Below are 25,075 nucleotides of genomic sequence, written 5' to 3'. Positions count from 1 at the left end.
CTACCAGGAGATGTTCCTGCCTGAACTAGTGGGGAACAGCTTGGTGGCTCGTTTGCTGGAAAGCTTTGGGACCTGGAAGAACGGGTGAGCATCTGTCAAACAGATCACAAATTTCCCTCAGCAACACAAGTCAGGATTGGTTTTGTTTTCCTTAAGGGGTTTCAGTTATAAGAAAACTTAAAGGTCTGTGAATGAAGCCTTCAAGTGAAGAAGTAACACTGCCCAACTGTGCTGGTGATGCGAGGTTATACATCCCCCTGCCTGAGGTCTGGGAGCCTGTTGTGTTTGTACTCTCTGTACCCTGATTTTTCAGCAGCAAAACATGGCTGGGTCTAACATGGCATTTCCAGCATTTCTGCTCCAGAGCAGCGTAAAATCATCATCCCCAGAAAAAAAAAATCTATTTAATTAGATTTTCCCACCACATCCATTTGGATCCAAGGGACTTGCTGAACATTGTGCTGCCCGCAGGTAATACAAGAGAAGGACTTCTCCAGTCTCTAACAAACTCTTGCCAAGAGAGGTTTACTTCTGTTACTGTAATGCTCTGTAAAATAAAATTTAGTCTGACAAAAAGCAGCTGCAGGAGAACAACACCACCAGTTTTTCATGAAAATTTGAATGACTGGATTCTATGCTGGGTATTATTTTAAGCAAAAAATATTTCTTGTGTATAGATTGTGACTACATTGGGCTGTCTTACAGCAAATTTTCAGCCGAAATAAAAGCAAATATTTTACAAATGGATTTGATAGCCTCATCACTTACAGGATATGTAGTACCTTAAACCTAGAAGTGCACATGTAATTTTTCATTCTTAATCTGTAAGCAATCTGAGTTAGTGAGAATAGCTCAAATTGAAACAAGTAAGATCTTTGATTCTCATTTTCCCCTCTGTTCTTTGGATGAATTTAGAATAGGAAAAGTGGTTTGCAGATCTGTCGTTGCAAACTAAATAGAAAACAGAAGAAAGAATATATAAGTCTTTCTGTATGCTGTTTGTTTTCTAGTCTCTTTTACCTGCTTTTGAAATGTAGTTTCCAGTGAGAAGCTGTACCAGTGAAAAACATGGAGAAATTCTGTAATGCAGCAAGATAAATGTTAAATCAGCATTGATAAATGTTAAATCATCATATTGATTATTTTTTGCCAGTGACAGTGCATCAAAGAGATTTGCTCATTTTCATTTAATGTTTTGCTTGAATGAGTGATCACTTCACAACCACCTAGCTGCCTGAAGTGAGGCGAGTCCTGATTCAATTGCCTTTTTCTTATGCAAAATACAAGTTTTGAATAGTTATTTGACTCAGTAGTAAGTGGTACTCTAATGTATCATTCTGCAAAGTAATTTATTACAGATTTTTCAAACAATCCAGATTGAATTTGTGTGTTCAGCCTATTTATGACTTAATTTGGTTTGCACCTTATGTTTATTGATCGGCTGGTTTCAATAACAAAAAAAGCAGAAGAGCACCTGCCATTATTTTGAGGAGGTTCAGACAAATCCTTACTTATGACTAACCACACTAAAAAACGACCTAAATCTGAGAGCACCCCTAAACCATGTGGAAAAACAATTAGGTTTTCCTCCATAAGAACAAAATCTGCACTGTAAATGCATATGCACATGGAGTTAGAGACACATTTCCACATGAAACTTCACCTCTGTTACATCCTAATTTTTTGGGTACTCAATTGTGCTGTCTTTATGTTTTCTTAACTCAGTGTTTTTACTTTTTTGAACAGAATGTTAATATGTGCTGGAGACAGATAACGATCAAACATCTCCCTTTGGATGTACTGACCAGCTGCTTGCAGGCTTCACCAAGAGAGGAACACGCCATTTTTGGGTCCAGAAACATCAGCCCCTAGTCAATCACAGATTACTTTTCCATAAATTGGCTAGAGGATATATTCTCTCCAGCAGAGGGCGGTGGAATGGTAGGTGTATGTATATAAGACAGAATTTTAATTTAATTTAGGAGAGAAAATTCAATTATTCAGTAAAAAAATTGAAATGAGATAGGCAATAAGCAAGAGACATCATTTGCATTCCCCTTCAGGCATAATGTGATTTTGCTTTGGCTTTATTCCAAGAAATACAGAGGAGACCCTTTGATTAACAATGGTATGCCATTATGAAAAAGATTCTAGTGCTTCAGAATTAATAAAATGTGAATTTCTGAACTAAAAAAAAAAAAAGCATTCTGAATTCCTTCATTACAAAAAGTCTCATTTAAAAAATATTTTTGACAAACATTTTTTTCTCTGAGGAAAAGATTAGGTGAGTATTTATGTCAAAAGAATAAAACCCATTGAGATATCCACAACACTATTGGTTTTAATAAAAAAAAATATGCAGACACACAAAGGGCCCATGTCTTTAACTATTTATTGTGAGATAAGGTGTTGTTTCTGACCTTCGCAAAGCTGAAGGACTCTGTGGCACGTTGGAAGTGGTGTGGCTTGAGTTTGCAATTACATGGTTAGGAATAAGTAAGACTCAAAGCCTTCATTGATAGATATGAATCACCTTTTCCCCTGCATTTTCATGGATGGTATCTACTCCAAGGGTTTGATGCTCAGCATCTGAACCTTAGCAGCTTTGGTGGCATATGGCAAGAGCTAAATGAGCCTGATTCTTACTGTGAAGGCTGAACTTTTTTCTCTTGGAGCTTACTCTAGAAATCCGGTTAATGAAATTGCTCCTTCTTATGGCTACCTTCATTTAAAGCAAAAGAACAACAGAATTTTCAGAATTTTCAGTTCAATTGACAGCAGGATTCAAGTGAAGTAGTGCCACAAGTAACAGTAGTTTTTGACAAGAATGCATTAAAAGAAAATAAATGTAGTTCTCTGAATCTTCATTTTCTGGTCTCTTTTTGCAGGTGCCCGATTTAATGTCCATTTTTTCTGTAAATGTAGAGTGCTTTTCTTAAACTCTTTTTATTGACTACATTTAATCTCAGCAGTTTGAACAGTAAAATTCTGTTAATAATACAGTTATCCTGAAACAAAAGAAACTGAAGAAGGAAGAGAGGTAATAAAAAATGAGAACCTTCAATCTGAAGTGAAAAGAAATATTGGCGTGATATTGAGCTGCCTGTTTTTTCCCTTAGGTCGTTATCTTGTAGAATAACTGCATTCCACATCCTCATGAGCTGAACCAGTTGCTAGGTCAGGGTGATACACAGTGTTGGTCTACCTCTGAAGTTGAATAACTCTGAAGGCTAATTGCTGAATATCCCAAAGATTGCCTTCTAAATATGATATGATGTGATCTCATATCTTCTTGAATTTACCCACATGATACTCTTTTTTGTGGGTTTAGACAAAAGACATGGTTGTCTTTTGCACTTTTTAAAAATTATCTGAAGGCATTTTAGGTTTTAAAAATATTTTTTAACCTTTTTCTATTTCATTTGCATTTGTGTGAAAGAGATTGATGGCAATAAATAATCCGGGTTAGGAGAAAGATAGTGAGTTCTAGACATGAATGTAAAATGCTAGCTGTGAATAAGTTAGGTTCTGAGCTAAACTCCTGAAATGCACTTCAGGTTCGAGATATTACTGGCGAGCAAAGAATCAAATTTTCAATTCCAGCTATTTACTTTATATAAACATCCTGGTTGCAAATGAACCACGAAAATGTTTGATGAAATCATGTCCTTCATCTAAACCTACAGTGAACCTACAGCCAAAAGAAGTATGTTGTTCTTTGCAGATACATCCCAAAACTCCTGATGAGCTTCCAGTCTATTTGGTTTTTCATGTCTTACAGTTTCAGCCATCCATAAGCATTGCCCTTTGATGTATACCAGTACTTTCTACTAAAGTAGCTCTGGAGCAATAGATCAAGTCTCCTATTAAATAAATAAATCTGCTCTTAACTTCCAGAATTAGAAATAACATGAGGAATGTCAAGGCAACCTTGGGGGTTAGCCAAGTCTTGGAACAGCTGCCATGACCTTGCAAATCAGCATCTCAGCTTCTATTAGTGATTGGTTTGTGCACAACATGGAATTTCTTAGATTTTACATTAATTTATTTATTTTTTCCTGCTACATATTAGGAGAATTTTAAAAAATAGCAAATATTTATAGGCTGCATAAGATTTCCTAAGAGGTTTGCTTGGTAGGTCTCTAACTCTTTGTTGTCCATAATAAAGAAAATGTCACCAATTCTCCCCGGTACAAGGTAATCACTGTGGCTGTATTGTAAGATTCTGTGAGCTAAAGCCACTGCCCTCACTGTAAAATTTTATCCCCTGTGACCAACCACACAGGACACAGGGCCAGAAGAGAAGCTTTGCTTATATAGAGAGCTGTGAATAGGGGAAGTTGTGTAGGAACAAATTCTCTTCCTGCTGCAGAAGGACATTAAAGTGTTCTTTAATTAATGTCTAATTTTAAACTTGCAATTAGTCAGAGTGAGAACAATAGACCTACCTGTGTTAATTTCCTTAATGTGTCAAAGCTGTTCTGACTTCAACAGATGTATAATCAAGTTTCTACAGTTGAGTAGATGCTGGATAAAAGCTAAGGTATGTGCTCAATGAAAGACTGAATTAAACTTTTCTTTTACAGTTCACTAAGGTTCTCTAAACACCTCTTACTAGGTATGCAGTAACTTACATTGCCACTAGACTTTTCCAAAATCTGAAGCATCACCAAGATGCTTCTCCCATTATCTCCACTGGGCTGGATTATTTCAAGCAGTACTTATTCCAAGCACACTGTCTGATTTTTATAGTTCTTGAGGTTTTTCTGAACTAGAGCAGAAAATTTTGAGGCAAGTATGTCAGTAGTATTTAAAAAATCCACAGCTAAGAAGTATATAACATCATTTTGTCTCTGATTTTTAACATTGTTTGTCTAATTTTCATCACTTTTATACTATATAAGCTTTTTTGCCTGCTGTGTCCACTGTATAGTTACAACAAAGGTACTTGTGCTGGGAATAAATATCTAGATATTACATAAGGACTAGAAACACTGTCCAATCAGCAAATTCTTATGTGTCAACAGCAATATGGATTCAAGGTGACATCGAGAGAAATTCAAGAAGATATTCAAGAGAATGGTTTGGTTTCCATGTCAAAATTCTGTCTTGTGAAGAGAGGATCTTTTTTTTCTCCATTTCCTTTCGATATCAATCCTTACTTCACATACATTCAGTCTAGAGTTCTGCTTGTACCATACTTGACAATTCCCAAAATTCACAATCTGAGTCAAAAGCTCAGATTTCCAAATCCTAATAAGGATACTTGGATAATTAAACCATGCATGCCAAGAATTTATGAACACATGGAAACCTGTTTTTTAGTAAACTTCCCCTCATTACTGCTGAAGGACTCATCAAAGAAAGGCCATAATTAAACAAGGCTGACATTCCTATAACATGGTAGATCCTAAAGCAGGATCTATAGAACAAATTTCCATAGATTGCTGTTTAAAGATAAATGGCTACCTTTGAAAATGTAGCCATGCAATGATTCTGCTGTTGTTTCTTGGCAATCCAGGGCCTTTATTTACCAAAGTATTCCCTGGCACTTTGTGCATAAGTTAAAGAATTTGCTCATGTTTTGAATTATACGCATGTGGCTTAGCTTTACCTTTGGTTTTTCTGATTGTCATAGGTCCAATTAATGGATGGGAAAAAGCTGCTAATATTCTTTTGGATATATTATCCTTTCATTTTAGCTCAGATGGAACAACAGCAAACCTGTTAGACTTTAATTTTATGCAAATACACTGAAGTTTAAATTGTAGGTGACTTTCCAGTACTTTCGCAGCATTTTTTCTTCTCAGACTCTGCCTGAAGGCGGCTTTGTGTAAAATCCATTCAGCTATACATGGAGGTATCACAACGAAAAAGGCATGTTTCCTTCAATGAGGGAATTTTTCCTTTGATTTTCTTTCTGTCACTCCTTCCCCCATCCCTTATTTCTTCAACACACATGTTCAGGGAGTAGCTTGAAATGTTTGTGTGTCCTATATACAATATTTTCTGAGAAATATGTTTTCAGCTGCGCGGAAGGGAAAAGGTAGAAAAGCTTGGAATTTACCAAGTGTTAGAATGTATCAAATGATGTTCACATCAGTACGGGCAAGCAACCGAAATAAGATGCATTTTCTTTGAGTATTTGCACTAGTAAAACTTAAATGCATAAATATTTGCCTAAAGGTATGCTTAAAAAATGCATTACTGTAAATGAAGTAATTGTACTTAACATTCCAGGCTGGTCTTTTAGGCTGTTCCCCAAAGAGTATGTAACCCTCTGTTAGTCTGCACTTGGCTTCCAGCAAGAGTACTTCTCAAGCAAGGTGCCAAGATAGACATAAGACTGAGTGGCAAATATTTTTACAGGTTGTCCTAGGCTCTTGGCCTCATTCAAATCCAGATGCCCGAGTTTTCCTCCGGTAGAAAACAATATTCCTAAAGACACTTGCTTGAACACCTCTCTGGGACTAGGATACAACTGGGGCATACACAAAGATCTGAGACCTTCTCAGCTGTGCAGCCCAGGCTACACTCACTAAATTCAGGCTTCCAAATATATCTTAGCATACTTGGCTTCCCAAAGCTGTGAAAGGCTCTCCCAGTCCCCAATAAGGCATGCATTGCTTTTTATTGTAGGTGATTGTTCAGGCGTAAGGAAGGAAAGAGTGAGATTTGATCAGATCAAAACCATAGCATTTTAGGCTGGTATTACACATATTTGTGTGAGATGGTCATGTCAGGCAGCAGTTTATTCATTTAATGTAGCTATTTTTTTTCACTATGTGTTTTGATATTGCCACCTAGCTCAGCTACATGGAGTAGCTCATGCAAAGACAAAAAATGACAAAGAGGCAAAAAAGGAAAGCAGGCCAGCAACATGTTACTTTTCCACATGCCTTTTCTCTGGTAAGATGAGAAGTTGCATTTCAGCCACTGTTTTCTGTGTGAAAGCACAGACGGGGTGCAGAGGTTCAGTGCCAGCACATCGACAAAGGGAGCAAAACATGTGGAACAGTAGGTGTCAAGCCCCAGAAGCGCAATTAATCGTGTGTGCTGTAGCTGCACACTCTGGAGAGGTGATGAGGTTCATTCTTTTTCAGCTAGGCACTTTCAACAGTACAGCTAATTCAGCACGAGCACAGCAGCTGGACATGAAGTCACATTAGTGCAGCATCATGGCACACTAGAGTAATTGAACAGCAAACTAGGTTATTTGCCCACCTACTTTTCCTGCATATTAGGTGGGGGATAATGAGCAATTGCTTATGGTCTGCTAGGAAAAAAATGACTGTTTGTTCAGCACTTTGAAATCATTCATCAATATATGCTGCAAATGTGATGTGCCAACTAACAGCCTCATGCAACAGAGAGCCGCACTGGAGAGGGAAAATGGTGCCCCTCCCTGGCTCTTACATGCTGCCTTCTGCAGAAAATGGTGATGGGTGTGATTCTTTCATCTTGGTTTGAGAACAAATATGTCCAAGGGAGCTTATTCACCACCCTGGCCTAAGTGAGCAAAGCCTAAATGAGGCAAGAGGAAGATAGGCATTATGGTTACCTGGATCACTTTGACTCCATAGACATGACTCTTCAGTTAGCAATCAGGTGGCACAAGAATTTTTTTTGGCACTCCTAAAGCCTTTCCAGGCACATCAAGCTGATTTTTTTCAGTCAAGGCTCTAAAAAGAAAACTGATATCTTCATGGAGCTATATCTGAGGGCTTCTTCCAATGCCAGCTTTCAGATCCAAGGCTGAGGACTCCTGGTGAGATAAATTTCTCTAGCTCACATTGATGGACCAAATAAGCTGGTGCATTCCCTGAAATGGCTTACATAAGCTTCCAGGGCTCCCTGATTCAGTGGTTTTCTTGAGCTTTTTCAGAGGTACAGCATTTCTGACCTCTTTTCAGCACCACACCACTCCCTGTTTCTAGCAGTCTCGTTTTTCTGCACCCCAGGGATCTTCCATAGGATGCTCTGAAAACAGGGAAGATTGTAGGATTGCAGGTGCTTCCAAGCAGCTGCAAAGAAAAGAGCTGAATTAGGTTCCATGAATTTATAGCATTCCAGAGCTGTTTAACTGTTCATACCACTGTACAACACTCTGTCAAATAACTGGCAAATCCTAGTGATTTCATGCATTAGTATTTTTTAAAAATATATTCACTAAAAGCTATAGTTGGATTTTCATTTTCAATATTAACTATTGTTTTCTGCCTATGCCATAACCCTAACTCTCCAACTCAAGGAGTTTAAGAGTTTAACCAGTCTTTACAGGGAATCTAGAGCATATACTGATGTATGTGATTTTATAATTACAATTATGATTTATGGGGTTTGTTTTCTCTTCAGCTTGCAATAATGTAGCTGCATGAAGAGAAGGTGACTGAGATGGAAATTCACTTACATTAAGTCCACCACACCTTGTCCAAAATACATGGATGACTGTTGCAATATTGCAGTTATCCATGACAGAGACAGAAAGAAGGAGAAAAAGAGTGTGTTTTTTAAAACTTGTAATTAATAGGCATTTTGCTTCAAAAAATTCCTTGTGAGTTCAGTAGACAAAGTTTTATTTATAGTTTTTTTTAGCTTTATCTTCTTTACTGTGTGACCTACACTAAGGGGGAACCAGCAATCCTCGCAGCAAAATGGAAGGAATAAGGAGAGACTAGTTATGCAGGAACAGCTGCTTGTTTTCAGCAGCATCAGTTGAAAGTTTTTCACATTCTCCTTCTCCGCCTCTCCCCGAATGTTCAGCCTGCTGTGTGCAAGCTGGGTGTTTACAGTTCAGGACTATGGAGGAGGAGGAAATATTTTGCCTATTGTTCAGTGACGTCAATGGCTTCGCTCCCAGTCATTTGAGGGACGCTGGTGCTTAGCAAATGTCAGTGCACTGCTGCTACTGCATGTGCCTTACAGTCTGCTCGCAGGGATTTAAGGTCTCTCCTTCAAGATAGATGCAGCTGGCAGACGAGGCGGGTGTGAAAGGCAAGGAGCAGTAGCCATGGAAAGCTGGTCTGCTGCTTTTTGCATGTGAAAACCCCCGTACTGGTTTCTCGTTGAGGCATTAATATGGCGCATTTATTAGCATTAAATACAGAATTCAGCTTAAAAATGTCTTTTATTCTGCACCAAGAATAAAAGTATTTCTTTTCACATTCTTTTCCTCTGTATTAAGAGGAATTGTCAAACCTTGTTGAATATCAAGGACCTAAAAGTCCCTCACAAAATACACTAACAATTTTACAATTAATCAGGATAAATAGTTAGTTAACTCAAGAGCTGACTCAATTCAGTGTTTATCTGAGGCATTCTCATCTATTTTGTTACCAGATATTCAGAACTGAATGGTAACTGTATTTTGCTGAAGATTTTTTAAGCTCAGGGCTGAATTTTTTTTTAATGCATGTTTTTTGAAAGTGTGATACAGTTGATGCTCCTAACTGCAACTGGAAGGCCCTTCTTCAATCACTTTATCTTCATTAAAACATGTTTGAAATAATTTTGAAAAACTTTGCTGCTAATATTTGTGATTTAAAAAATTTTCATCTGCCGCCTTTGTGCATGTGTGCAGGAAAATGTGGATTTAGAAAACACAGAAATTGTTCCTTGGTGTCAGCGTTTTTATGTTAAGTTTTTGTAGCTGAAATTGCAAAGCTTGGTTTTGAGGAAATAATTAATTATAAATATGAACAGAGATGTGATTATGGATGGGACCAGAAGATCAGCTCACTAATTATCTTGATTTTAAGACCCTGGATTTATTTCACATTAATATAATAATCACCATGAAAACATCAGGTATTTTGAGGGCTTATCAAAGCTTATAGCATAGTGTAGCACTTTACTGATACCTTAAGATAAAGGGAGAACATAAATAGATGCTGCCATTTTGTAAGAAGAAACTGAAAAGCTAAAAACAAATACTAGTGAACAAAGAGCCTAGCATCAGGGTTACAGTAGAAAATAAAAAGGTAAGACAAACTCTTGTCAGTGCCTTTCAGGTCTTGACTTAACCAGGGATCATCATCCATTGCTGACAGGTATATACAGTCACAAAAAAAGATTCCATAGGTAGTCTGGCTTTCTGTGCTGAGAAATAACTTCAGGTGTTTTGAGATAATATGTACTTAAATCTGCACACTTTACTTTTTAAGTTGCTCATATACTTGAACCATTCACTGATTAACAGACAAAGGCCTTACTCCGTAATTATTCCACACAGAATTGTTCTTGTAGATGTCTGAGGAATGCATAAATGGCTTTTTTAAAATACACATTAAATCATAGGAGCAAATATTTTCTGTAAAAAGCATATATACCTGCTTTATTTGTTGGCTTGTAAAATCTTAATCATCACTCTTTAGATTTTCCCAGATCCCAGGTAGGTTTTTTTGCTTCATTTTTATGTACTGTGATTTTAAATCAGCAAAGAACTACAGAATGTGACCCTATAGATAACTGTTGTGCTTCTGGTTTGTCAAGCCACCCAGATCAGAATCCTTCTTCAAGAGAAGGATAATCAAAAAATCAAATATGATTTTTTTTTCTGATATACTGGGCTGGGTTTGGTCAAGATGATAAACACCTGGCAAAATGTCCAAGTATTTTAAGAAATCTGTTTTAAATCAGTGTTGAATGTTGGCTTCAACATCCAAATAGAGAGAAAGGAAAGCCTATTATAGTTTCACTGCTTTTATTCTAATCACTCTACAATCTTTCAAAATGAAATCAACTGTTAAAGGCAGATTTGTTACCAGCACCTCTCTTTCAAGGAGAAAGATACCGAATTCAGGGCGTAGATTATTCCTGGTGAAGAATGTTTGGTATGTCTTCTGCAAAGTATTGCCAATATATCTGTGAATCCTTTGTCAGCTCTCATACCAAAGGCAATAAATATTGAATTCTGCTTTAGCTGTTAATTTCAGAATGCCCTGCCACTTCACTTAAGAAGCCTTTTTAATAATATTAACTCAAAACAAAGAACCCTTTTGTAGAGCAAAGGCACAACTTTCTTATTATCTATACAGTAATTTAATCTCATGGATAGAAATAGGAGACTAAAAGGTCTTCTGAATTTGAATCACAACTGAATTACTGTTACCACGGTCGCCCAGTAATGCTTTCCTGACTTTTCAAGAAGTTTCAGGAGCAGGTTAGCATCACCTAATACAAAGGAATGAAAAAATTGTAAGACATAAGATATTGCAGAAGATGTAATACTTTGTTTTCTTGAGACACTTTTGCATAGGTGCACACATATATTAAATATAAAATTAATGTAAAATGATGTATCAAACTAACATAAAATACTCTTGTGATTTATACAGTTATAACTATGTTATCCTTACAGGCAGGGACTATATGTCTCAAAAGACCAAACCTCAAACTATGCTTTGCACTTAGAAATCTTTTCATAACAGAGATTTTCAAAGATACATCCAAAATTATTTGTATAAATATGAAAGAGATAAATGTTGAAATGCTCTTCACTCAGCTTTGTTTTCTAGTACCCCATTAACCTGTAAACAAACATCTTTTTGTCTTTCAAATTCTAGAGGAGTTTCTAAATCAGGCTTACATTTTCTCTATTTGTCTTATAGGGTTTTTCCTAACACCATTAAATAGCTGTTTGCCAGCTTTCAGCTGTAACAGGGGGGAGATCTGTCATCACCCATGGGAAAACAATGAATTGTGTCTAGCCAGAAAATAAAGCGAGCACTTTCTTCACATAATAAACTAGTTCTTGACAGAGCTAGTTTTTCAAGTAGACAATACAGAAGGAAGAATGTGTCATGAATTCTGTAGTTATAACATTCTCCTGTATCCCAGGTATAAGAGTTTTGGAAGCAAAATCTACTGCAAATTTTCTGGAAAAAAAAAAAGTAAAAATAAAGTAAGCTATTACATCACTTTCTGCTTCAGTGGGGATGGGTAGGGACAGAAATTAAGAGGGAGTTTCTTTTTCTCCCTTCTTCCCTCCCTCTCTCTGCCTCCTTCAACTCCTTCCCTTTCATTCTGCCTTCCCTTCTAGCGAGACACGTCTAAAGCTGTTCCTCTTTGTACTGTGGCTCTTTAGTTTTAAACTCCCACAAAACAGTTAAGAAAATCTTCTTTAAATTAGTGTATAATGGCAAGGTCCATCAGTTTTTTATGATGATATTCATATTGTTAGAAAAATCATTTTGGAGTACATGAAAAGTATGAAACGTGAAAATTTCATCTGGTGACAACACGATTAGTCACGTGGTTGCTTTGTTTCCTGTGATTGTAGTCTAGGTTTTGGAGAAAATCTGAGCTTGTGAATTTATATTCTCTACAGTATTCTATCCACCTCTTGACCTTTTGTAGTGGCTTGGGCTTTACTCTTCAGACCCTTGAGAACTGCTTCAGGGTAGTTTCTGAGATTTTTTGTGAGCTCCACTATACTACATGTAGTCATGGCTCACAAGCCCGACTTGCCAAGAAAGCAGCCCACCATTCTAAAGTGGGCACTTCTCTCACTTAGACTCAGAGTGAAGACAAGTTTTGCCTTTTGGGCATAAATCATGTTTTTACACAACATTTTTTTCAGAAAGAGAGCAGTCACTAAGGAATAAGCAGCTAGCTGTTTTCATGAAAATCAAACTGAAATGAAATAAAAACATAGTGAACCTCTTCAAATAAAGGAGGAAAGTACAGTCCTTGTGGTGAGCAATAATGCCACTATTTAACACCATATATGATTCCTAAATAAACATTATCATAGGATATTAGCATTAAATATATTTATAATGGTGTCTCAGATCTTCTGGGAAACCCATATATTTTGCAGACTGTTTCTCAGTCACAACTGCAATGCAGTGGGTGGAACATTACAGCTTTCTGCATCCAAAAAAGTACACAGAATCTTTCAGGAGCGTGCTGTGTTCAAGAAGGATAAAAAACCAAGCCAGCAATCAAATCGGAAACTGGCAAGGAAATACAGAGGGGGGAGGGAAGAATTTATGCTTTTTAATTTCCAAACAATAAGATGTTTTATTTCTCCTCTACAAGATTACAGCATGTCAGCATGACATGTAAGTCTCATGTCAGCATATTAGCCAGGGCATCTTCAAGTTGCTGCATATTTGAAAAGGGAAACAGATAGAAGGAGACTGGAAGGGGGGAATTTGGCATGTTGTTAATCCATTTAAAAGTTTGGGAGAATGGTGCGTGTTGGAAAGTACCTCCTCCCCTTTCCAGGATAGCGTGGGGAATGGGATAAACACCAGATGCAACACAGAGTTGAGAAACTAATGCCTAGAGGGAATGGTGTCACTTGATATTTGGAGGGGTAACTGGTCTGGAAGGGAGAAAGCAGGGAGGAATAAGACACAATACCACATTCAAGAGAGGAGCTGTTAAGAGTCTGGGTCTAGTGCTTGGCAACAAGAGCTTCTTAGAGCTTAGGAGGTAGGGATCTTACTCCTCAGGTAGAGAAGTTTAACACAAGAAAGGATCTGACTCCAGACTTGACTTCAGAAACATGTACTAATACAGAAAGGGATATTTGTGTCCAGGCTCAGTCTGGTTTGAATGATGAGCCCACTGTCAGCATGATGAAAATTCAACTTTGGAGAGGCAAAACGTTATCGCAGTTTTGTGACTGGCTGTGGCTCTGCTCTATCATTTGCAGCAGTCAATGCCAGCCGGCATTGCTGAGCTGCTTGGAGATGCTGAAAACCCAAGAATCAGCACGAAGCCATTCTGAAGAGCAGAGATCCATGCAATCCCAAAGTTGAGGCACCTTTTTCACTCACACTCCCAAGGCTGTGCTCAAGACTAAAGGGGTAGCTGTTAGGATTGCACTGGGAATTGTGAGATAGCTATGCATCTATGCCAGATACAGCATGTTAGCCTGGGCTGAATGGATCACTATTGATCACAATTTAACCTCTGTCTATAATAAAACAAATTATATAGCTCTCATGAAAACTGGATCAACTTCTTATGTCAGCCCCCTTATCTGTCATTCTATGTTTAATTCAGCAATTATCCATTGGAGAGAGGAAACTCAAACTGCCAAATGCTGTAAACTCAATATATCCCATGTAATTTACAGCCATGTTTAATTTCTTTCCTTTACGGAAGACATTTATCAGTTTTCTGTTTCCTATAAATAGCATTTACTATCATAGGAATAGTACTAGAAGCAATAGCAATAATATTTGTGTTGTATTAGTCCCCATAAATTCCAGTGGTGGTTGTGATATGTGTAAACACTAAAAAAAACACTCATCGTGATCTTTGCCTTGAGCAATTTACATACTGAATCTTGTTGCAGCTATATTGTGTTTCATCTGTTCTCCTCCAAATCAGAATGCTTGATGGCAAAGTAGAGGAGTAATCCTATAAATACAACAGGATTCCTGTATTCCATGATTCTTTTTCAGCTCTTTTTGTCCAGGTCATTTATTGTTTGCAGTTGAATTACTTTGCTTTTTCACTCTGTGCCAACAACAGGTAGGATTCTCTTGTCACATATAAGTAGATCAATGCAGAAAAGCTTTTTTTTGTTTTCCCCCATGTGAAAGCTCTTTTCCCTGAATGATGAATGAACAAAATTCTTACATTTAAAAACACTTTTAATTCCTTTCCTATACACAAGACATGCTGTTTTATCTTGATAGGCTAACATGGGAATTGCCACTTTGTTCTGTTTTCTTTGCCAAGCAGCTGTCTTTGAATATTGCCTTATTTTCCTATGGAAGGATGGCTAGGCCCAACACAGCAGTGCTGTAACAAAATGCTATTTCATGCAGGTTTTTGATGCAGGTGTTTTACACAGGAAACCAGGCTGGGGTGAACAAGGCTCGCAAAGAGGATTAGCATGATTGTCACAGAGTAGAAAAGATTGTTGAACTATGTCAACATGAACAGTACATCAGTCCTGCTGTCTCCTAAATTGCCACATAATCAATATTCTCCCAGACCTCTCTTCCTTTTCTGATGGCCATTTAAGGCACCACTGTCTGCTCAGCTAGATGTCTGTTGCTTCCCTTTGGTGCCTTTAACAAGGAGCATCAGGATCCTGGATAACTGAACTCTTATCTTACTCTATCTGCTTGTGGTGGGTGTGTGAATGGCACAATTTTTCTGTGCCTCCCATCAGTATTTGCGATTGAAGAAAGGAAAGGAGTAAGAGAGGGTTAAGTTAAAATTTCCCAGACCTGTAATGACTACAGGACAGTATTGCCATTTCACCTCATTTCTCTTGCTGCTCAGAGGAAGCACAGGTGAAAGATGCTGGCGGGCAATTGTCCATCCAAGTGCATCTGCATGCAGGAATTTTTTTGCAATAGAATATGTCCTTTGAAACACTGACCAAATATATTCAAACTGAAGACAGGCAGGATGGGCATTATCCAAACAATATGAAAAGATGGAAGGAATGGATATTAAGGATGGAGTGCAACACAGGGAAGCAAGTAGCTGCTCTGAGTTGAGGCTCAGCAAAGCAGCAAAACAGACTGGGCTAATGAGACACTTATTTTGCAAATTAATTCATTTAGTTAAACTTGAAAACAAGGAATGAAGATGTACTGAAGTCCAGTCACACCTTAGCAAACATTTGAGTGCCATTAATGGCAATGATATAACTGTTGGGCTGCAAAGGTTGGGCTCAGTGTCCTCATGAACCTGATGAACAGGTTTGGACAAACAGAGGCAAAACCCAAGAGTGAACCAGGGCTGAGGAACTTTGGCTGGGTGAATATGATCTCGCTCACTGAGTAAATGCTCAGAGACATCTAACAAATAAACTTAAGCAGGGTGATTGCAGATGGAATAAAGCCAGCATTCTATTAGTTTATTGTCTTCTTGTAAATGCTTTGGTTTCAATTTTAGATGTTAACCATGTTCAAGCAAAGCTGAACAATAAAACTGTCAAATTTCCATGTTCACCTCATTCATACTTCCCAAAACAGAGGGAAAGAGCACAACCCAGTAGACTTGGTGGTTAAGTGCAGAGGACAGGTGCTGTGGACTGACCTTAAGCTGTAGGGTAACTACAAATTCCAGCTCAGGTAGAGACGTAAGACTGAAGAGAAGGAAGATTCTTGTAGCAACACTGGCCAAAGTAGGCAGGAAAAGCTGTCATATGTTTCAGATAACCTAAATTAATGAGTTCTGTTGCTGTTACATTTTAAAGAGGATGGTGTACTTAAAAGTTATTTAAATGCCCATCAAAAAACCAGCATTCTTTTGGTGGTACACTGCAGCAGAACGTGTTTCTGAAAACACCCATAATGCCTAGGGAGCTTGATTTGACTCTGAGTTCAATGTAAATTGTCTTAGGAAAAGAAAAAATACTTAAGAATGTTGAATAAAATTAGGATTTCCTACACTGCTTCAGCTAGATATGTTTTTCTGTACTTTTTGATTTTGCTGGTGTGCAGGTGTTATGTAGGCTTTCTGAGACCATTAATTTAATGACTTTCTCCAGTCCTGTGGGTATATAGATGACATTTCCAACACTATTTCCAAAATTATTTCTACATGTATGTGCTAGTAGTTCTGGGGTTTTTTTCATTTTCTTTCTCTGCACATAGACTACAGCTATAACTTTATTATTTATAGTCTTTATTACAAATCTTTTTTGACAGCAAGAGTCTGAAGGAAGTATTACTGGACAACACTTTGCCTTGTTAGGCATGTACCAGTTTGTTTGGTTGCTATGACAAATGCTCCAAAGCCACAGGTGATGCTGAGCTCTCATAGGACAAATGATACAGGGCAACAATGAATAAAATAAAACGTTCATTGGTCTTCAGTGTCTTTCCAAAGCAGCTTATCCTTACTCTGCCTGTTTTCTCCATTCTCTAAGGTTTCTTCATCTGACCACTGTGGAACAAAACTGGAAAATTTCTGGTGTGTAATAAAGAATGAGCCAATATAAATTTAAGTTAATGCATAAAACCAGGCATACTATTCTTTCCCTCCCCACAACCTGCGCCATTCTCATTTCAATGTACCGAGTGTATCTCAATTGAGTCAACTTATACACAGGGTTAACCATTTTTTTAAGTGCTAAGAAATTTTAGGAAGAGAATGAAGACCAACTTATGTATTCATAGTCTCAGTAAACACAAGTTTATTATATTAATAGAAGCTGGAGAAAAAAATCCAGTACCTTCACTTGGAAAGGAGTTGTCCCATGATTTTAAATGACAGTAAGTTGAGCAAAATTGACTTTCCAGGAGGCAAAGTATGCAGAAGAAATCCTTCACAGCAAGCAGACATTCATAGCATGTAAAGAGCAGGGTGCTAAGGAAAACAAACCAAAAAATCCAACCAGTCATCAGGTCTACAGGGTTTGAGTATTCCAAAACTTGCAGACAGAGTTGGCAGTTGCTGCTCATAAGGTAATTCAAGAGTGGAACATCATATGGTGTTAACTGTCAGGACTGAAGTGCTTTGGTAGCAATGTGTGTGGGAAGCCTGCAGAGCCTGCCTGCAATGTGCCTAACAACCAAAATTGTTTTGCATTGCCTTCACCCACAAATTGAAAATATATGCAATATTTATTCTAGTATAGTTTCTGGCATAGGTTGCACCTCTAACACTTTGAACAATTTAAGCAAGCCTGGGGATCTTATCGAGGGCAGTAAATTAGAACATTTTGTTTGTAGAAAAAGGATTTGCTGTACTCCACTCAAAAAGCCAAGTCAAAGCTGAACTATGTCCTTTAAAAAACAAAATAAAACATTTTTATAGATAAACTGTCTCCATCTAGAAAACAGTTAAATAATGACCGTATTGACAGCAGCTGAACAAACTTGCCATAGAAAAATGTGTCATTTTCAACACATTTGGATTAAGGGGTTTTTGTCCCTGTTTTGCTTTATATAAATATATTTCTATAATGTATACAGACCCTCATTGGCATTTGAAAAAACAAACACAAGTCTGGGAAATATTTTATAATGATTTCAAGTTTTTCAAGTTTGTTTTTACAAAATCCTGAAGTACATATGAACTTTTCTGTCCTTCTACAATAACATATGTATGGAGGTACAGACTATGTTTTAGACTGTGAAAATTAGAGAAAAAAGAGATATTTCCATGACTGAAATCTTCTTGTAATTTGGGTCGACATGGCCACTTGAAACTACTGACAACAAGCACTGCAAACTACATAAATCCTCAGTTAGACTTTATAAACAAACAAGGAAATTAGGTTCAGCCTACTTCTGAATAAATTTACTGAGGCCCTTTGGCACTATCCCAGAAACAGCTTTTTTCTCCCCTATTTTTTGTCCAAGCAGTTGTCTATCTTCTCTCTATTGTAATTTACATTACCCCATTCTTTGGAGTGCTGAGTTTTATGAAGTTTCTGGGAGATAAATACTTTCATAATCTCATTACAAGAGAACAGAAGCATTGTAGATCCAGTGTACTTGCTGAGTTTTCACAATAAGTTTTGTAGTAGATCAGCAAGTTCACTCAGTATCAATGAAATCCCAAATGGAGTAAGTCAAACATTGCATCACTGACAGCAATTTTATGAAGAAGCCTTGTTTTTTTCAGGAATGCAGAAAATTTTTATATTCAAAACCTTGTTTGGTAGAAGGTACAATGATCTGGGTAAGCAGAGTCTTGAGTGGATCTCAAAGTGGATCAGATTGTCAGCATTTGTTCCTGTCAAGGAGGCCTTCTCAAGTGGAAGCAGACAACCAACAGAAGAAGTAGTCTTTAATATTTTTATCCTGACCTAAGGCTGTGTTAAGCTTATGCTCCATAAAGCAAAAAGTTAAGTAATGTAAGAGGAGCTTCATGTTGCATTTGAGGAACCAACATCCACAGAATTTAATTTCTATCTCTATTTCATGGTGCTCTAGATGTTAATATATATATATTTCTATTTTCTGTTTTCTGCATTTGTTTTCTGTAAATGCCTGGTGATAACCTGTGGCAGATATTGGGGTATGGGGTGTGGGGGGAGGCATTCTATATAGAACCCAGCTAGAGCCCTCATTTTCTGCAGATTTTTCTTCCTCTTTTAAAATAATTTCAGTCAGAAGAAAAAAAAATGACAGTGTTTTTCTCCAATAATACGAAAATCAGGCTGAGCATTTAAAATGTGTTTGGATTTATAACTCTTTATTTGATTTATTTGGTTAAATGGCAACTTCACATAGGAAACCCAGCAGGACACCACATAGCACAAAACTGTGGTAGTTCCTTCTAAATCTACTTTATTCTACTGCCTTTCAGCCATAGGGAAACCTAGGCAGAATGAGAAAACTGGAGAAATTGCTAGCAGCTAATTAATTCCTTGTCTTACTTCACAAGTTTCAAACAAGAATACCACAGAGAAAAAGTAACTCACATGTATTAATTTAGTTTTTCTTTTTCTATGATTTCAAACATTTTTAAAACATTTGTTTGTCTCTATGTTGTTCCTACGATTAAACATGTTAACCAAAAATATTTTTAAAGTAGTGATAGTAAGGAGTGACAGACAGTTGGAAAGTGCTGGAGTTAGTACATATTATTAAACCGATGTGTTCTGAGATTTTGAATTGTTTGAATAATTATTGTAAGTGGTTTATTTAGACAAGACAGCAGCAACTTGTAGCAACTTGAAATACTCAAGCCAGCCTGATGTGATGCAGCTTGAAGAGCAGGGGCAGTTCAGCTGTGGCGCTAGAGAACTCTGCATGAGATACTTTGTCTTGTTCTTGGCTGCTTTTCTTATTGCCGTCTTCTGCAATGGTCCAGATTTTGTTTAAATGTTCTTGATAGTCATAGTTATTCAGCAAATAATTTATGCAAATAATTTTCAGTTTTTAGATAGCTTTTTCTGTGCTCACTTACATGCAATATGGTGTCACTCACTGAGTCACATTATTGTTTTTGTCCTCTGAGTCAATATATGACATTGCTACAAGAAATAATAAGAATAATAAGGCAAATTAAAAAAGCTAACAATGCTCATTTGTGTAAACTTTTGAATTAGTTTTGGGACTTACAACTCTTTTATGAATAAAACACTGAGTCTCTGAATAGTACCACCGTATAAATAAAAGACAAATACTGAAAAGCAACAAAATATTCTGTTTCAATAGGACCTTGTAATGTTGAATGGTAAAATTCCATGGATTTCACTGTATTCAGGCTTTTAATGTTATTCATAATATATTCCCTAGGGCTTTTTGTACTCTTCTGCCAATTTACTGACATCTTGATTCGTTGGATTTTTAACATTTGACTCTGCAGCACTATCCTGGTTCCTGCCAAGACACGATAAATTTTTTGTAGCCACCAGGAGGGGGCAAGGCCAGGACACAGAGGTTATTCTATAATACCTCACTTCATCGCTAGGGGTGGGGAAAAGGGAGACTTTTCCAGCAAGAAGGGATTCCTGCTTGTTGAGGAAACATGGCAGAGGGAGCCATCCAATATTTTCTATTACCAGGTTGGCTTTTTTCTGTGTGGATCCTTTCTTCTCTTCTACCCTCTCTCATTAGTATTGTTGCTGCTGCTGTTCTTATCTCATTGCTGTTTCCAGTAAATTATTCGTATCTCAACCTGTGATCTTTGTCTTTTATGCCTCCAATTATTCTCTCCAGCCGCCCTCAGGAGGGAAGCGAGAGCAAGCAGCAACATGGGAACACTAAACTGGAGAATACCGTTCCTAAACTGGGACAAGCACAATCACTTCAGCTGTAATATTTTTACTTTAAGTAAAAATTAAGAATATGCTAAGAGTCCTTATTTTTTTTCTTTAAACCACAGTTGTCAACAGTAAATAGGACTGGATCCTCTAAAAGGCAATCTGGAGTTCTGGCTTTGTGGGTTTGTTTGTTTGCTTGCTTAGCTGTCTTTTATTTACTACAATGACAAAATCTCAATGTAATGATCTGACCTGAGACTGTTTCAAAACACCAGCAGAGCCCTGTGAGGAATGCTCAGCTGCTTTGTTACACATTATTGCAAACATGGGGTTAACACAGCTCAACATCAATTATCAGAGCCAGAAAAAACTCTCTTCTGTTTGTATCCCATTTGTGTTGTAAAATCATAGGCCAAAGTGAGAACCCTTTTTTTTTAGCAATGTAAGAGAAATAATTAAAAGACTAGGCCTTAACTAGAATTTAGGCTAAATCATAATCCTCGGGCATTCCTATTATCATTGAAAGGTCAAGGATGAAAAACTGTCTCTTCAACATCTAAGGTGTTTTTTCCAATTTCTTTCAGATGATGCTCTCAGTCATATGGTTTAGTTTTAGGTAGTCCTGCATGAAACAGGGACTTGTACTCAATGATCCTTAGGGGTTTCTTCCAACTCAAGATATATTCTATGAGTTCAGATGCCTAAATTGGCATTTTAGCTCCTCAACTCACTGTCAGATCTGCCCCTAATGTCTAAATTATTACACAACCGTAGGTTCTCAACCTGAGATTGCAATATGCTTAACAGGCTGGCTTGACAACAGGTCAGGAAGACATAACTTCTGTAAGAAGCTTGGAAAAAGATAAGATAACTGAAAAAGTCCATAGGCAATTTGGTTTCAGCATGGCTTTTTGATTATAAGCAAATAAACAAGAAGTTGACTCATTATTACTGAAATATAGTAACAAATAAGCAAGGAACTTACAAAGGGCAAGAAATATTATTAAATGAAGAGTGTTTGGAAACTGGAAAGTCTCTGATCTTACAAATTAATTAGTCATTGCTTATTAATGTAATTAATTAATCCAAATTAAGTGTTAAAATAATTATTTTAAATCACATTAGGAACAAAAAGTGAAACTACAGACAATATTCCATCCTCCCCAATGCATGAAAAATACTGAAGCAAGGCTTACTCACTGTCTAAAATGCAGTTTGAGAGAAGGAGACTGACAAGTAGGTGAAATTAAATCTTAAGTCAGTTTGAGGCAGATCTATCAGATCAGTCTAGACCAAAGCAAGTCCTTTCCTCTCCAGCTCTGTAGACATCACTGAAGAGAGTCTGGCTCCTGCCAAGTCTGTGGTGCAGAAATGGCTCTTGCAGCTTGAGGATGTTCCCTCAGTAGTTGAAGACAGAAGTGACTTGGGAGCCACTGTGACATCCAGAGTGAAGGACCTTGCCTGTACACAGGTTTGACTCCACAAGCTGGTTTGTAATGGTATAGCTCGCATTTCAGGCATCTGTAAAAACCTTGAAGATATCACCATCCAGGTCAAATCTTTAAGTCTGGAACATTTTTTTTTTCATCAATCCAAACTGTAGCAATAGTGATGGAATAAATACTTTTCATTGGGGAAAATATCTAGCAAGAGGTCATTTTAATGAGGGAGCTTGGAAAGAGTATTACTGCTTTTGGGGAATGTGATCTAATCTTCTTACTAGGTTGCTAATAGACTAAGGAGAGGACAAATAAAGTAACTAGATGGGTTGTGATTGATTAAATATGATAAATCCTTCTTGCTCTAAATTGTGAACCCACGTAATTTAAACTTGTATTTTACAAGTTAGCCCAGTTTATTCCCATTTGCATTGCAGAATTCCTTAATACTTGCATCTTTTAGTGCTTTGTCCAGTCCACTTTCCTTAACTGTACAACGATACACTGTGAACTGGATATAGAGCGTGCTCCAGTGTAAAATAAATGAGGTTTATGATAATCAGACAGACAGACACCTCAACAGGCACCTATCTCAACAGATACCTCCCTTCTTTAAATATGAGCTTAAGTCTCTCCTTTTATCTCTGACCAAGTCCTCTGTTGATGGGCTCTATGTCCTTCTATTGCCTTTATTAAATAATGTTTCCAAAGAAATTGCACTCAGCTTTATTATCTGCCCTAAATCCTATATCGTTGCTGTCTTTTTTTCTACTATTTTGCAGACTTCGTAGCAGACTTTGTAGCATTCTCAACATCTAGAAAGGTTTGGATTTCAGCAATGTAAATAAAGGATAAGTTCACTAACACTATGAATAGTGTGAATTCTCACTCAAGAACAGGCTAACCTGATGCACACAACAGTCTGGAAGACTGATGGGGCTGAAGAGATCCATCAGATACTTGCAGCTTCCACCCTCATCCTGTTGTGTGTGCTGTGAAATTTTGCAGGGGAGTTGGCATCTGCATTCATCCTTTGCATGTAAAAACGATATGATTTCTTTCCAAAGGGTGAAGATGGGCTGTAGACACAACTACACATGTTTTCTGGTTTGGAAATTTGCTGGCTGGATCTGTAATTTGACTAGTGTTTTTGTATTACAGCAAACTTGGAAGGAGAGAAAAGTATTTGCTTGGGTTTTTAGAGCTAAAACATTCATTGACTTTGTCCAGTTACATCCTGTGTTAGCCTAAGTCTTCTTTTAGCTTTTTGTACTGAAACACATGCTTTTCTTTCTGTCTCATCCCAGAGCCCAATGACATCAGTAGAATTGTTCTGGATTTACAGCAGTATAACTGAGAACAGAACTTGGATTTGTATCTAGCTCATTAGGACTTTCATTGTAACAGACTTCTAAGTTCATAAATAATCACTCTTTGGCAAATCCTCACCACTCTGCTTACTGAAGTATTCAGACCAATACTTAAAGCAAAATTAATAGAGTATTGCTAACTTTAAATACAGCTTAATTAATTAAACTGTGTAGAAATACAGACACTTAGAATGAAGCACTGTTTAAGTAGTCCAGATGTATTAGATCTCTTGACTTTGCATGTGTGTTTATTTTAAAGGAATTTTGAGTATTAAGACTATTAAAGTTACTGCAAAATAAGATCCCAAACACTTCCATCTATTGGAGCACTGGATTCATACGTTTCGTTCTATCTTCCACCCCAGTACCTAGCACATGAAGTCAAACTGGAGATTTTTGATTAAGATCAGTTTCACTTTGTCTGTTGATGATTCTAGATAATCTGTTCACCTATGATTAATAGGGGCACATAAATCTGAAGTCATACTGCTCCCATTCATTTCTACATTAATTTCTGGTTATGATTATTAGTTGTTTGGTGTGATTCTTAACAGTTGTATTTCACATTTCTCTCTCTCGTATTTTTGGCAGTTTGCTTTTTCCTTCTCTAAATATTATTGTATTTTCTTCTCTACATCTGTGTATTTCTAATTATTCTTTCCCTATATATGATTTATCTGTCCTTGTAATATTCATGGTGGTTAAATGTACACTGTAAGAGTTGTCTTCTGTGTTACCAAACTTACTTTTGTCTTATTTTTGTATTTATCTTATTTTAATGACTCTTATCCATTTCAATAATCCTTATTTGAACACAAAAATTGCCCTACTGAGTCAGATTGGTGATCCCTCTATCCTAATGCTCTAATGGCAGCTGGAGTTGCAGCTGTTAGGGAGAACACCCAAACCTGGGGGCTTTCAGTCACACACTCCCTTCTTCTCCACCATTACTCCAGCTGGTTTATTAGAGACATCAGAACTATCTTCCTGATACAGTTTATAGACCTGTTTTCCATGAAATTGTCTAATCCTTTCTTATATCTGCTGAAAGCCTCTGCAGCCCGATTATGTGGCCTCTTGTAATAAACCTTATTTACTACTTGTAAGTACTTTACTACTAATTTACTACCTGTAATTTAGTACTTGTAAGTACTACTTTACTTGACCTTGTAAGAAAAGCAAAAAACAGAATACATCTTCGATTTACTCTTGGTCTCAATCTTGCTGATTTGATGCAAGTCCCTATTTCCACTTTAAGCAAGATCTCAAAGAGGAACAAGAAATACTTGCTCCTTATACATGAAAATTAACCTGGGAACTGGAATAAGCAATGATATCAAGAATGTTTGATTTCACAAAAGCAGAAAAATAGTGAGTCTATTTTGAAGAGTGATTATGTGAGCATGAGATTCTAAATAACACCAGCATGACTAGCCAAAATACATTATTATTAATAATTATTTTGCTTTGTTTCAAGACCTGGTCCAGTGTGAAACCCGCAATCTTACTAGACCTTAAACCAGTAATTTTTGAAGTAACTAGCATATATTTATTTCCTTCTCCCCTGGAGAGGAGAGAGGGCCACATCCAAAATGATGTGGCCTCTAAATAAATGTAAAGGA

General features: G+C 37.1%; 1 long non-coding RNA gene across 1 annotated transcript in view; it reads left to right on the top strand.

The window, feature by feature from the left end:
* LOC119698777 overlaps positions 1-25,075 on the top strand; it is a 134,343-nt gene that overhangs the window by 86,801 nt on the left and 22,467 nt on the right. The window contains exon 4 of the long non-coding RNA XR_005256244.1: positions 1,747-1,941. This is a non-coding gene — a long non-coding RNA (uncharacterized LOC119698777). The remainder of the gene's footprint in view (positions 1-1,746; positions 1,942-25,075) is intronic.

This window comes from Motacilla alba, chromosome 3, assembly GCF_015832195.1.
Source record: "Motacilla alba alba isolate MOTALB_02 chromosome 3, Motacilla_alba_V1.0_pri, whole genome shotgun sequence".
Taxonomy (NCBI): domain Eukaryota; kingdom Metazoa; phylum Chordata; class Aves; order Passeriformes; family Motacillidae; genus Motacilla; species Motacilla alba.
The sequence above is the reverse complement of the archived record's forward strand: the minus strand, read 5'-3'. Positions and strand labels throughout refer to the sequence as shown.